A 13,210-nucleotide genomic window follows, 5' to 3' on the forward strand; every position below is an offset into this window, starting at 1 on the left:
AAATCGACACAGATCTGTAGAATCTAATTCAAAAATATCTGAATAAAAATAAAAATATTATGACGTAGAAAATATTATGCAAATTGTAAAAACACACATTTACAGTGTATTTTGTGTTTTATTGAAACGAATTGTTGCTGCATGTTTTATTAAAGTAGTAGTGATGATAATAAAAGTGAATACAATTATATTATTATTATTATTATTATTATTATTATTATTATTAATTACGTGAGGTAAAATCCGTCTCAGCCAGAAATTAACATTCACCTCGGGCTCTCAAGGACACACACACACACACACACACACACACACACACACACACACACACACAGGGATAGAGAGACATACATAGAGAGAGAGCGTGACAGGAGCACTTATTCTTAATTCTCTCTCTCTCTCGCTCTCTCATAGCATAAAGCGCGCTCCCGTCGGCAGCTGAAGCGCGTTCCCGCAGGCGGTCAGCGCGCGCCGCAGTCCCGTGCTGCGACTGAACGGTGCGTAACCATGACAACAGCGACAGCAGCAGCGGCGGCGGCGGCGGCAGTAGCGCGGTGAAGCCGCGCATTTATTCCTCCGATACACGGAAATCTGAGCACACATTCACGCGCGCGCACACAGATACACAGGAGCGCAATACACACTCCATGTTAATGCCCTAGGAGTGGACAGAACCGGGAGAGAACCGGGACAAAGCGGGGAAGGTGTGGACCGGAGCGGGGTCTCGCGGCACAGGTGAGACATTATACCGACATTAATGAGATCATTACGGAGAGGGAAGCGCGAGACGTTGTTTAGCCGCGTGCGTTGTGTGCACTGTGTGTCGCATGGCGCGGATCGTAGCGCGTGCTCAACATACACCTCCCAAATGTCATCTATATTAGAGTTACAGCCTGTTTTTCCATGCACGTTACGAAGGAATAATTGATCTGTAACGGGTCCATTTCTATTTACATTCTAACTTATATAAACTCACATATTTAACTTGAATACATCTGAATAGCTTTTTATTACATTACTATTTATTACACATATGGCTTATGCTCATATTATGTGCATATCATACACACTATACAGTATATACACATTAACATCTTACATACAGTTGCAATCAAAATTATTCACCCCCAGTGCAAATCAGGTTTATTGTCAAAACGTACAGACTTTCAGCGGTTTGTGATGAACACATCAGACAAAAGCGATTGAAATAGTTCAACACAGCGAATGGTTCATGTGGTTTCCACAAATTCAAGTGAAAATGCAACTTATAATGATTTCTCCAGTCTCAAAATTATTCACCCCCTTCATGGCGATCGTCTCTAGTACTCAGTAGAGCTCCTTTTGCTGTTCTGACCTGCTTAAACGAGATGCAGAGCTTCTGCAGCGTTCCTGAGGAATCTTCTCCCGTTCCTCATGAGCACCGGCCTCCAGGTCAGTAATATTCTCGGGTTTGTGCTGCAGCCGCCTTCTTCACATCCCACCAGAGAGTCTCTATGGGGTTCAAGTCAGGTGACTGTGATGGTCCTATAGGATGGAACTTCTTCTGCAACCCAGCCTTGGTGGAATTTGAGGTACGCTTGGGATCGTCGTCCTGTCGGAAGGTCCGATGATGCCCAAGCTTCAGCTTCCTCACAGACGGCATGATGTTTTCTCCTAGGATTTCCTGATACTTTCCTGATTCCCTGATAACTCCATCTCGCCTTCCACACGCTGCAGGTTTCCAGTGCCAGAGGATGCAGAGCAGCCGCAGAGCATCACCGAGCCTCCACCATGCTCGACTGTGTACAGAGTGTTCCTTCTTCATTCTTCTTCCTCCAGACAGACCGCTGATCCATCGTGCTGAAAAGTTCCAGTTTTGTTTCATTGCGCCACAGAACAGAATCCCAAACCTTCTGTGGATTATTTATATGATTTTGAGCGACTTTTCTTGTGCTTTTGGGTCAGTACTGGTGAACGTCTCGGAGTTCTGTCATGGAAACCTTCTGCGTTTAGTACGCACCTTACTGTGCTCACTGACACCTCAGTGCTGTTACACCAGGTCTCGCTGCAGGTCTTTTACAGTCACTCGAGGGTTTTTCACAACCTGCCTTCTCACAAATCTGCTTGCAGCCGTCGATATCTTCCTTTTTCTGCCCCGTCCAGGTATTTCATACATTCTCTACCCCTAGCCCGTCCAGGTATTTCATACATTCTCTACCCCTAGCCCGTTCAGGTATTCATATATCTTCTGCCCCCAGCAAGTTCAGGTATTTCATACATTCTCTACCCCTAGCCCGTCCAGGTATTTCATACATTCTCTACCCCTAGCCTGTTCAGGTATTTCATACATTTTCTACCCCTAGCCCGTTCAGGTATTTCATACATTTTCTACCCCTAGCCCGTTCAGGTATTTCATACATTCTCTACCCCTAGCCCGTTCAGGTATTTCATGTGTCTCAGCTCAAGCACATCTGCTGTAGCTAATGAAGCCCTTGATTAGTTTAGCATCAGGTGTGCTTGAGACAACACCTGTTCTGTATATCTGTGTGTTGTAAGGGATTCTATTCAGGGGGGTGAATAGTTTTGAGACTGGAGAAATCATTATAAGTTGCATTTTCAGTTGAATTCGGGGAAACCGCTTAAGGCATTCGTTGTGTTGAACTATTTCAACTGCTTTTATTTGATTTGTTCATCGCAAACGGCTGAAAGTCTGTAAAGTTTGACAATAAACCTGATATGTATTGGGGGTGTGGATAATTTTGATTGCAACTGTAGATATGTATATCTCAGTTGACATGCTTATCATGTCTGTAATATTACATATAGAAGAATTTAAACATGCATATCATGACTTATTCCTCACATCCATATGTTCTGATATCTTACATACGAATCATACATATATATCATGCGTTATATCACACCCTATTTATCATAGAAATCAGATTGGAATAATTGACATATAAATATCAAACCATCACATATATAGATATCACAAATACTCGCGCACACACACCACATGTATAGAAATATCTCTAGCCATATCTCCATCTATCTATCTATCTATCTCTGTCTCTCTCTCATATATATATATATATATATATATATAGAGAGAGAGAGAGAGAGAGAGATAGAGAGGGAGAGAGACAGCAGATTACATAAACATATTTTTTTACATCCTTAAGATGTGTGTAATATATATATATAGAACTGTTTAAACATACACACCATACTTACTCCTATTGTTCATTCTATCTGATTTACCTTAAAAAATATTTTAAATAAAATGTTAACATACATTATCATATCATTTCGTTTGAGATCATTTACATGCATTATATATATATATATATATATATATATATATATATATATATATATATATATATATATATATATATAAATAAATGTGTGTATCTCACATGAGTATCATATGTATCCTACATTAAATCACACAGCTTACATAATTCATATTGGACATATTATGTAAATATACAACTATTAGAGTTCACATCCTTACCTTAAATATCATATACTCTACTCTGTGTGTAAACATAAGATGCCGTATGTATATTGCTGACGGTTCAGACGTCATACACGTAATTATACGAACTTTATTAAATGTGAAACTGACATATTTAGAGATTTTTTTTTTTTTACGTGATCAGATGATTTATATACTGTCACATATATTGTTTTTACAAATGATTCATTCATGTCACGTGATTCTTTACACGTCCTTTCTACAAAATGCATTAAATTTCGCGTAGGTTGTTTATTTATTTCTTTATTTACTTGTTTTTTTTTAAAAATTTTATTTAAAAATATTTGTCACACGTTATTGACACGCATTTATTTGAGTTCACATAACATGCTGGAATGCAATTTCACATGCGGTCACATATTATTCACGTTACTCCCGTGGGTAATGTATGTGATTTTATGTAAGCGTGTACACATATTAGCTTATATAAATACCTCATGCGTCACAGCTCATATATTACGTGGGTCATGTTTTATATACATACATATATATATATATATATATATATATATATATATATATATATATATATATATATATATATATATATATAAAACATGACCCACGTAATATATGAGGTGTAACATATAACGGAGTGTATACCTATTTGAGCGTATGGGACGCTGTGTAGATCTGTCAGTCTCACACACACACACACACACACACACACACACACACACACACACACACACACACACACACACACACAAACAGCTAGATGATGAATAATAAGAGGCAGGACTGTAGGGAGCAATAACGTATAACACACACTCAACACAGTGTAGTGGCTCACACACGAGTGTGTGTTCAGGGATTTACAGTATAGTAAATATTGATTTATAATAGAGGACGAGAAGATGAACAATCTGTGACACTGAGGGTTTAGCGATCAGTTTACACAGCTTTACGCTCACAGGATGTGTCCATGAGAACAAGACATTTATCTTGTTTGTTTTTTATTGGCTCAGGATTCCAAGGTTGGCTAATATTTAGCATTAAAATGCTCCTGACTGAACACAGCATAAAATCAAACCACTAATGGAAGCTAATCCTCCCGCCTTCTTTTCTTCTTCTTCTTACCTCTGCAGCCATCTTGTTTTTATTGTCTCAGGTTTGCTAATTCCTAGCATTAGTTAAATGAACCCAAAGTTATATTAACGGACATGATAACGGACGCTAATTCTTTGCCTGCTCACGTAGCGCTTTATTTTCTTCTTTCCAAGTGGAGAAAACAAATCAAGCAATAATGCTCTGTCCTGGTGTAATTTTATCCTGGTAATGCTAGCTAGCTAGTTTAAGTGACGATCTACACTCAGAAAATAATTCAAGCTTGCTAAATGCTAGCATAACTGCTACTGAGCTTCTCTTAGTTATTTATTTATTTTTTATTCCTGTCCAATTTTGTGGCATACAGCAAAAATCAGGGGATTATGGGTCGGGCTTTCTCAGGATGATGTGAGGGAAAAAAAACAAAACACTGCTAACATTAGCTAGCTAGTTTGTTTTTTTTTAACAATTGTTCTGTTGCTACCCCATCGCAACCTTTTATTTCCTACTGTTTCATGCTACGTCTTTTAGAAGCTCATTCCTTTATGTGTTCCTGCATCCTTTCCACCTTTTGTTCATTCATAGTCGGTTATCATTTGATTTTCTTTTCCATTTCATTAAAATATGTAATTGCTAATGCTGTACCATGACCTAGAGATAAGGGATACAGCAGTGTTAGCAAACAGTGAAAGCCTAACACAAAACATGAGCAGAGCTCAAACGTTTCTGCAAAAATAACAGTTAAATATTTCCAGCTAAGACTCCTGTGTCGTTTTGTGGGCTAATGGTGATACTGCCATGTTATGTTGTGATATAATTCTAATGCTGTTGTGTTGTGGTCACGTGCTAGTACTATCATGTTGTGGGTTATTGATGTATTGTTGTTGGCTAATGGTTTCATATTTTGTTAAGGTCTAATGCGAACTCTGTTGTGTTATGGTCGGATGCTAATACGATCAGGTTCTGTTGTGGAATAACCCACAACAGAAGAGCTTGTCTTACGTTGTGGGAATTGTCGTGTGTTGTACCATGATCCAAACACTAAAGTAGCTTGACTAAATACATCTGTTTTAGCCTGTAAACACACAAGCGATGCTAGTAAAGATATCCTAGTCCTTTTAACTGTTCACTGTGGATGAGATGAAGTTACGTCGCAAGGAGAGAAGAGTCATTTTAATATGTATCGTGTAATAAGTAGCCCAGAGCATCTGCTTCTCCGCTGCTTAATTCAATAAGACCATTTTCCAGTTACAATGACTTTCCTCACAATGTTTTATGTAAGGCCACCAGAGAACACAATGTAGCTGATTAGAAACCAGTGAATTAGAAAGTATTGAGAGGAACCACACACACACACACACACACACACACACACACACACACGATAAAATCACTTCTGTGCTTAGAATGAACCCTGTCTGTAGATCCTAAATCTGAGATTTACTGGTCAGTTGTTCAAGTCATATTCAGCTGCTCTTAACCAACACAGCTTTCTGCAGTTAGGCTAAAAAAAGTCTGTGGCTGTCTTAAATTCTGTCTGTCATAAAAGCTGTCTCTGGTTATGATAAATATATTTGTACAAATATTAATAGGTTTTATTTAAATGTCGTTATGGCCATGATTAAAATAAAAGCTGTCTGTGGTTATGGTGTGTGGTTGGAGGAAAAACTGTCTGTGGTTATGGTGTGTGGTTGGAGGAAAAACTGTCTGTGGTTATGGTGTGTGGTTGGAGGAAAAACTGTCTGTGGTTATGGTGTGTGGTTAGAGGAAAAACTGTCTGTGGTTATGGTGTGTGGTTAGAGGAAAAGCTGTCTGTGGTTATGGTGTGTGGTTAGAGGAAAAGCTGTCTGTGGTTATGGTCATTATTAGAATAAAAGCTGTCTGTGGTTATGGTGTGTGGTTAGAGGAAAAGCTGTCTGTGGTTATGGTGTGTGGTTAGAGGAAAAGCTGTCTGTGGTTATGGTCATTATTAGAATAAAAGCTGTCTGTGGTTATGGTGTGTGGTTAGAGGAAAAACTGTCTGTGGTTATGGTGTGTGGTTAGAGGAAAAGCTGTCTGTGATTATGGTGTGGTGTGGGGTTAGAGGAAAAGCTGTCTGTGGTTATGGTGTGTGGTTAGAGGAAAAGCTGTCTGTGGTTATGGTCATTATTAGAATAAAAACTGTCTGTGGTTATGGTGTGTGGTTAGAGGAAAAACTGTCTGTGGTTATGGTCATTATTAGAATAAAAGCTGTCTGTGGTTATGGTGTGTGGTTAGAGGAAAAACTGTCTGTGGTTATGGTGTGTGGTTGGAGGAAAAACTGTCTGTGGTTATGGTGTGTGGTTAGAGGAAAAGCTGTCTGTGGTTATGGTCATTATTAGAATAAAAGCTGTCTGTGGTTATGGTGTGGGGTTAGAGGAAAAACTGTCTGTGGTTATGGTGTGTGGTTAGAGGAAAAACTGTCTGTGATTATGGTCATTATTAGAATAAAAGCTGTCTGTGGTTATGGTGTGTGGTTAGAGGAAAAACTGTCTGTGGTTATGGTGTGGGGTTGGAGGAAAAACTGTCTGTGGTTATGGTGTGTGGTTAGAGGAAAAGCTGCCTGTGGTTATGGTGTGGGGTTAGAGGAAAAACTGTCTGTGGTTATGGTGTGTGGTTAGAGGAAAAACTGTCTGTGGTTATGGTCATTATTAGAATAAAAGCTGTCTGTGGTTATGGTGTGTGGTTAGAGGAAAAACTGTCTGTGGTTATGGTGTGTGGTTAGAGGAAAAACTGTCTGTGGTTATGGTGTGTGGTTAGAGGAAAAGCTGTCTGTGGTTATGGTGTGTGGTTGGAGGAAAAACTGTCTGTGGTTATGGTGTGTGGTTGGAGGAAAAACTGTCTGTGGTTATGGTGTGTGGTTAGAGGAAAAGCTGTCTGTTGTTATGGTGTGTGGTTGGAGGAAAAACTGTCTGTGGTTATGGTGTGTGGTTGGAGGAAAAACTGTCTGTGGTTATGGTGTGTGGTTAGAGGAAAAACTGTCTGTGGTTATGGTGTGTGGTTAGAGGAAAAACTGTCTGTGGTTATGGTGTGTGGTTAGAGGAAAAACTGTCTGTGATTATGGTGTGGGGTTAGAGGAAAAGCTGTCTGTGGTTATGGTGTGTGGTTAGAGGAAAAGCTGTCTGTGGTTATGGTCATTATTAGAATAAAAGCTGTCTGTGGTTATGGTGTGGGGTTAGAGGAAAAACTGTCTGTGGTTATGGTGTGTGGTTAGAGGAAAAGCTGTCTGTTGTTATGGTGTGTGGTTGGAGGAAAAACTGTCTGTGGTTATGGTGTGTGGTTGGAGGAAAAACTGTCTGTGGTTATGGTGTGTGGTTAGAGGAAAAGCTGTCTGTTGTTATGGTGTGTGGTTGGAGGAAAAACTGTCTGTGGTTATGGTGTGTGGTTGGAGGAAAAACTGTCTGTGGTTATGGTGTGTGGTTAGAGGAAAAACTGTCTGTGGTTATGGTGTGTGGTTAGAGGAAAAACTGTCTGTGATTATGGTGTGGGGTTAGAGGAAAAGCTGTCTGTGGTTATGGTGTGTGGTTAGAGGAAAAGCTGTCTGTGGTTATGGTCATTATTAGAATAAAAGCTGTCTGTGGTTATGGTGTGGGGTTAGAGGAAAAACTGTCTGTGGTTATGGTGTGTGGTTAGAGGAAAAACTGTCTGTGGTTATGGTCATTATTAGAATAAAAGCTGTCTTTGGTTATGGTGTGTGGTTAGAGGAAAAACTGTCTGTGGTTATGGTGTGTGGTTAGAGGAAAAACTGTCTGTGGTTATGGTCATTATTAGAATAAAAGCTGTCTGTGGTTATGGTGTGTGGTTAGAGGAAAAACTGTCTGTGGTTATGGTGTGGGGTTAGAGGAAAAACTGTCTGTGGTTATGGTGTGGGGTTAGAGGAAAAACTGTCTGTGGTTATGGTGACTGGTTAGAGGAAAAACTGTCTGTGGTTATGGTGTGTGGTTAGAGGAAAAACTGTCTGTGGTCATGGTGTGTGGTTAGACGAAAAACTGTCTGTGGTTATGGTGTGTGGTTAGAGGAAAAACTGTCTGTGGTTATGGTGTGTGGTTAGAGGAAAAGCTGTCTGTGGTTATGGTGTGTGGTTAGAGGAAAAGCTGTCTGTGGTTATGGTCATTATTAGAATAAAATCTGTCTGTGGTTATGGTGTGTGGTTAGAGGAAAAACTGTCTGTGGTTATGATGTGTAGTTAGAGGAAAAACTGTCTGTGATTATGGTAATTTAATTCACTTTAATTCACTCACACATATCAACTGGGTCATGTCTGTAAATGAGCATGCATGCTCTGGCATGTGAAATGCATTCTGATATTTTGACGTTCAACATCCTGCTGCGTCATGTAGGCTAATAAATGCATACACATGTATGAAAACACCCACCAACACAACACCCCCCCCCCCCTCCCCCAGACACACACACACACTATCTACTTTCAGGTCATGTCTTGCAGAGAACCAAAGGATCACCAGAGGAAAGTCTGGTGGCATTTTACTCCATGTCGTTGGCATTTACATCCTGACATTAAAAAAAAAAAAAAAAGATCTGAAATAGTCAGAAATCTAAACAACCGTTTTGAATAATGCAGCTTGTGCTGAATTTCTACTGACATGTCCATTAAACATTTGGTGCCCGAGGAGAGTGAAACGGTGAGACTGCTGATGCTAGCAAGCCGATTCTGACATGTACAGTCTCAATTTGTAGACCAGTGTTCAGCTTTCCATTCCTGAACTGTTCAGTGTTTCAGATGTACAATATATCACACAACGATTAGCCAAACGTTTCATAAAAAGCCTGCTTACGGAGTCGGAGCAGCAGCGTTACTGCATTTTACATTCTTTACTTGTGGAGCTGTGTCCCTGCAGAGCTGAAATAAGCTCAGAATAAAAAAGCACTGCACAGGCATATTTTTTGTTCCCCAAGGTATAAATGATACAAACGTACCCTCGAAGGTATACCAGCGGTCCTTGGCGTCCAATTGTGTACCTTAATGACTTCCTGCACAGCTATGTGCCTAGTAATTTAAGCTACACAGGATGAGTGTATCACTGTACTGACACGCATTTGTACCTTAGAACTCCAGTTTTTTAGCTTGAGTTTTGAAGAGCACTGACGTAGTGAACTGGAAAGAAAGATTCAGGAGTGTGAAGCGGCTCCGGTGTGTTTCATATTCGGACAGAAATACATGTTTGATTCAGCTAAAATTCCTTTTAACTTTATACCATAACTATAGACATCTTTTTTACCCATAAACACAGACACTTTTAACCATAACCACAGACACTTTTAACCATAAACACAGACACTTTTAACCATAACCACAGACACTTTTAACCATAAACACAGACACTTTTAACCATAACCACAGACACTTTTAACCATAACCACAGACACTTTTAACCATAACCACAGACACTTTTTAACCATAAACACAGACACATTTTACCCATAAACACAGACACTTTTTAACCATAACCACAGACACATTTTACCCATAAACACAGACACTTTTAAAGCATAAACATAGACACATTTTAACCATAACCACAGACACATTTTACCCATAAACACAGACACTTTTAACCATAACCACAGACACATTTTAACCATAACCACAGACACTTTTAACCATAACCACAGACACTTTTTAACCATAAACACAGACACATTTTAACCACAACCACAGACACTTTTTAACCATAACCACAGACACATTTTAACCATAACCACAGACACTTTTAAAGCATAAACATAGACACATTTTAACCATAACCACAGACACATTTTTAACCATAACCACAGACATTTTTAACCATAACCACAGACACATTTTAACCATAACCACAGACACATTTTTAACCATAACCACAGACACTTTTAACCATAACCACAGACACATTTTAACCATAAACACAGACACATTTTAACCATAAACACAGACACATTTTTAACTATAAACACAGACACATTTAACCATAACCACAGACACATTTTAACCATAAACACAGACACATTTTTAAACATAACCACAGACACTTTTAACCATAACCACAGACACATTTAACCATAACCACAGACACATTTTTTAACCATAACCACAGACACTTTTAACCATAACCACAGACACATTTTAACCATAAACACAGACACATTTTTAACTATAAACACAGACACATTTAACCATAACCACAGACACATTTTAACCATAAACACAGACACATTTTTAAACATAACCACAGACACTTTTAACCATAACCACAGACACATTTAACCATAACCACAGACACATTTTTTAACCATAACCACAGACACTTTTAACCATAACCACAGACACATTTTAACCATAACCACAGACACATTTTTAACCATAAGCACAGGCACTTTAAACCATAACCACAGACACTTTTAACCATGAACACAGACACATTTTTAACCATAACCACAGACACATTTTTAACCATAACCACAGACACATTTTTAACCATAACCACAGACACATTTTTAACCATAACCACAGACACTTTTAACCATAAACACAGACACTTTTAACCATAAACACAGACACATTTTAACCATAAACACAGACACATTTTTAACTATAAACACAGACACATTTAACCATAACCACATACACTTTTAACCATAACCACAGACACATTTTTAATCATAACCACAGACACTTTTAACTATAAACACAGACACTTTTAACCATGAACACAGACACATTTTTAACCATAACCACAGACACATTTTTAACCATAACCACAGACACTTTTAACCATAAACACAGACACATTTTAACCATAAACACAGACATATTTTTAACTATAAACACAGACACATTTAACCATAACCACAGACACTTTTAACCATAACCACAGACACATTTTTAATCATAACCACAGACACTTTTAACCATAAACACAGACACATTTTAACCATAAACACAGACATATTTTTAACTATAAACACAGACACATTTAACCATAACCACAGACACTTTTAACCATAACCACAGACACATTTTTAATCATAACCACAGACACTTTTAACTATAAACACAGACACTTTTAACCATGAACACAGACACATTTTTAACCATAACCACAGACACATTTTTAACCATAACCACAGACACATTTTTAACCATAACCACAGACACATTTTTAACCATAACCACAGACACATTTTAACCATAACCACAGACACATTTTTAACTACAAACACAGACACTTTTAACCATAACCACAGACACACTTTTAACCATAACCACAGACACATTTTTAACCATAACCACAGACACATTTTAAATAATACCCACAGACACTTTTAACCATAACCACAGATACATTTATCCATATCACACGCCATTTTTACCCTTGCCTTAACCTCTGTTAGTTACCATAACCACTGACACACTTTTAACCATAACCACAGACACTTTTAACCATAACCACAGACACTTTTAACCATAAACACAGACACTTTTAAGCATAACCACAGACACATTTTTAACCATAACCACAGACACTTTTAACCATAACCACAGACACATTTTTAACTATAAACACAGACACACTTTTAACCATAACCACAGACACATTTTTAATAATAACCACAGACACTTTTAACCATAACCACAGATACATTTATCCATATCACACGCCATTTTTACCCTTGCCTTAACCTCTGTTAGTTACCATAACCACTGACAGTTTCTGGACCTAAAACAAGCCACACAGAACACTTGGTACAGGTGATTTGGGAGCTGTATGCAAGTTTAACTAGATTTGTCCTGATGTGCACAAGCAAATGCATGCTATCATCTTTTTTTAGTGGCATTACAATTTGAACCACGCAATGTTATAGTTGTACCACTTTGCAGGTACAGTTGTGAGTCTGTAATTTAAACCAGCTGAGCTAAGTTGAGCTACGTCTACATGATGAAAACACACGTCTACACAGTGTAATGGGATTGGCAAACTGGGGCCCTATAGCTCTAGTTCCACAGGTTCCATTTCAGTCCTCAGGGATTCCAGAGTTTCACTCTCTCAGCTCCCAAATCACCTGTACCAAGTATTCAGTTTTCTGTGTGGCTTAGGTGAGGTCCACTGAGAGCTGAGAGCCAGCAAAAATGTGAACTGTCTAAAGTCCCTGAGGACTGGCTTGGGAAACGCTGTTGCAGAAGGTCAAATGATTGTAGAATGGGTATTCGAGGAAAATACCGAACATCACCACACCTACTGTATGACTGTACACTGTTTGTGTTACGAGTAATTTCAGAAAATTGCATTACGGTTATGTGGCTATAGAGAGTCAGATAGCAGAACGGATGTCATGCGCTTCATCGAATTACTGACCCTGAATAGTTCAATCAGGACACGGAAAATATCCGACTCAGAATTTCCCATGTAGACTAGTGAGACAGACAAAACTGGTGTAATAAAACTGGATGGTTTTTAAGACGTAAAACCTGTAAAACCTGTCAGTGGTTATGTTAAAACTGCGTGGGCAGTCCAAGACCTGTGGTAGGGTAAGAAATGTCTGTGTTGATGATGAAAAACTTGTTCTGTTAATGACAGGTAATGTGTATTGTTTATTGTAAGATTATGACAAAAATTAGCCAGA

General features: G+C 38.6%; 1 protein-coding gene across 3 annotated transcripts in view; it reads left to right on the forward strand.

Moving 5' to 3' along the window:
* The first annotated feature begins 383 nt into the window (after positions 1–383).
* Positions 384–13,210, forward strand: part of fam135b (family with sequence similarity 135 member B) — a 75,859-nt gene continuing 63,032 nt past the window's right edge. For 2 of the 3 annotated variants that reach the window (XR_008397856.1, XM_017485939.3), the window contains exon 1: positions 384–735. The gene's annotated coding sequence lies outside the window, so the exon portion shown is untranslated. The remainder of the gene's footprint in view (positions 736–13,210) is intronic. The other variant, XM_017485937.3, reaches the window with a different exon arrangement.

The sequence above is a fragment of the Ictalurus punctatus genome, chromosome 14, assembly GCF_001660625.3.
Source record: "Ictalurus punctatus breed USDA103 chromosome 14, Coco_2.0, whole genome shotgun sequence".
NCBI classification, from domain to species: domain Eukaryota; kingdom Metazoa; phylum Chordata; class Actinopteri; order Siluriformes; family Ictaluridae; genus Ictalurus; species Ictalurus punctatus.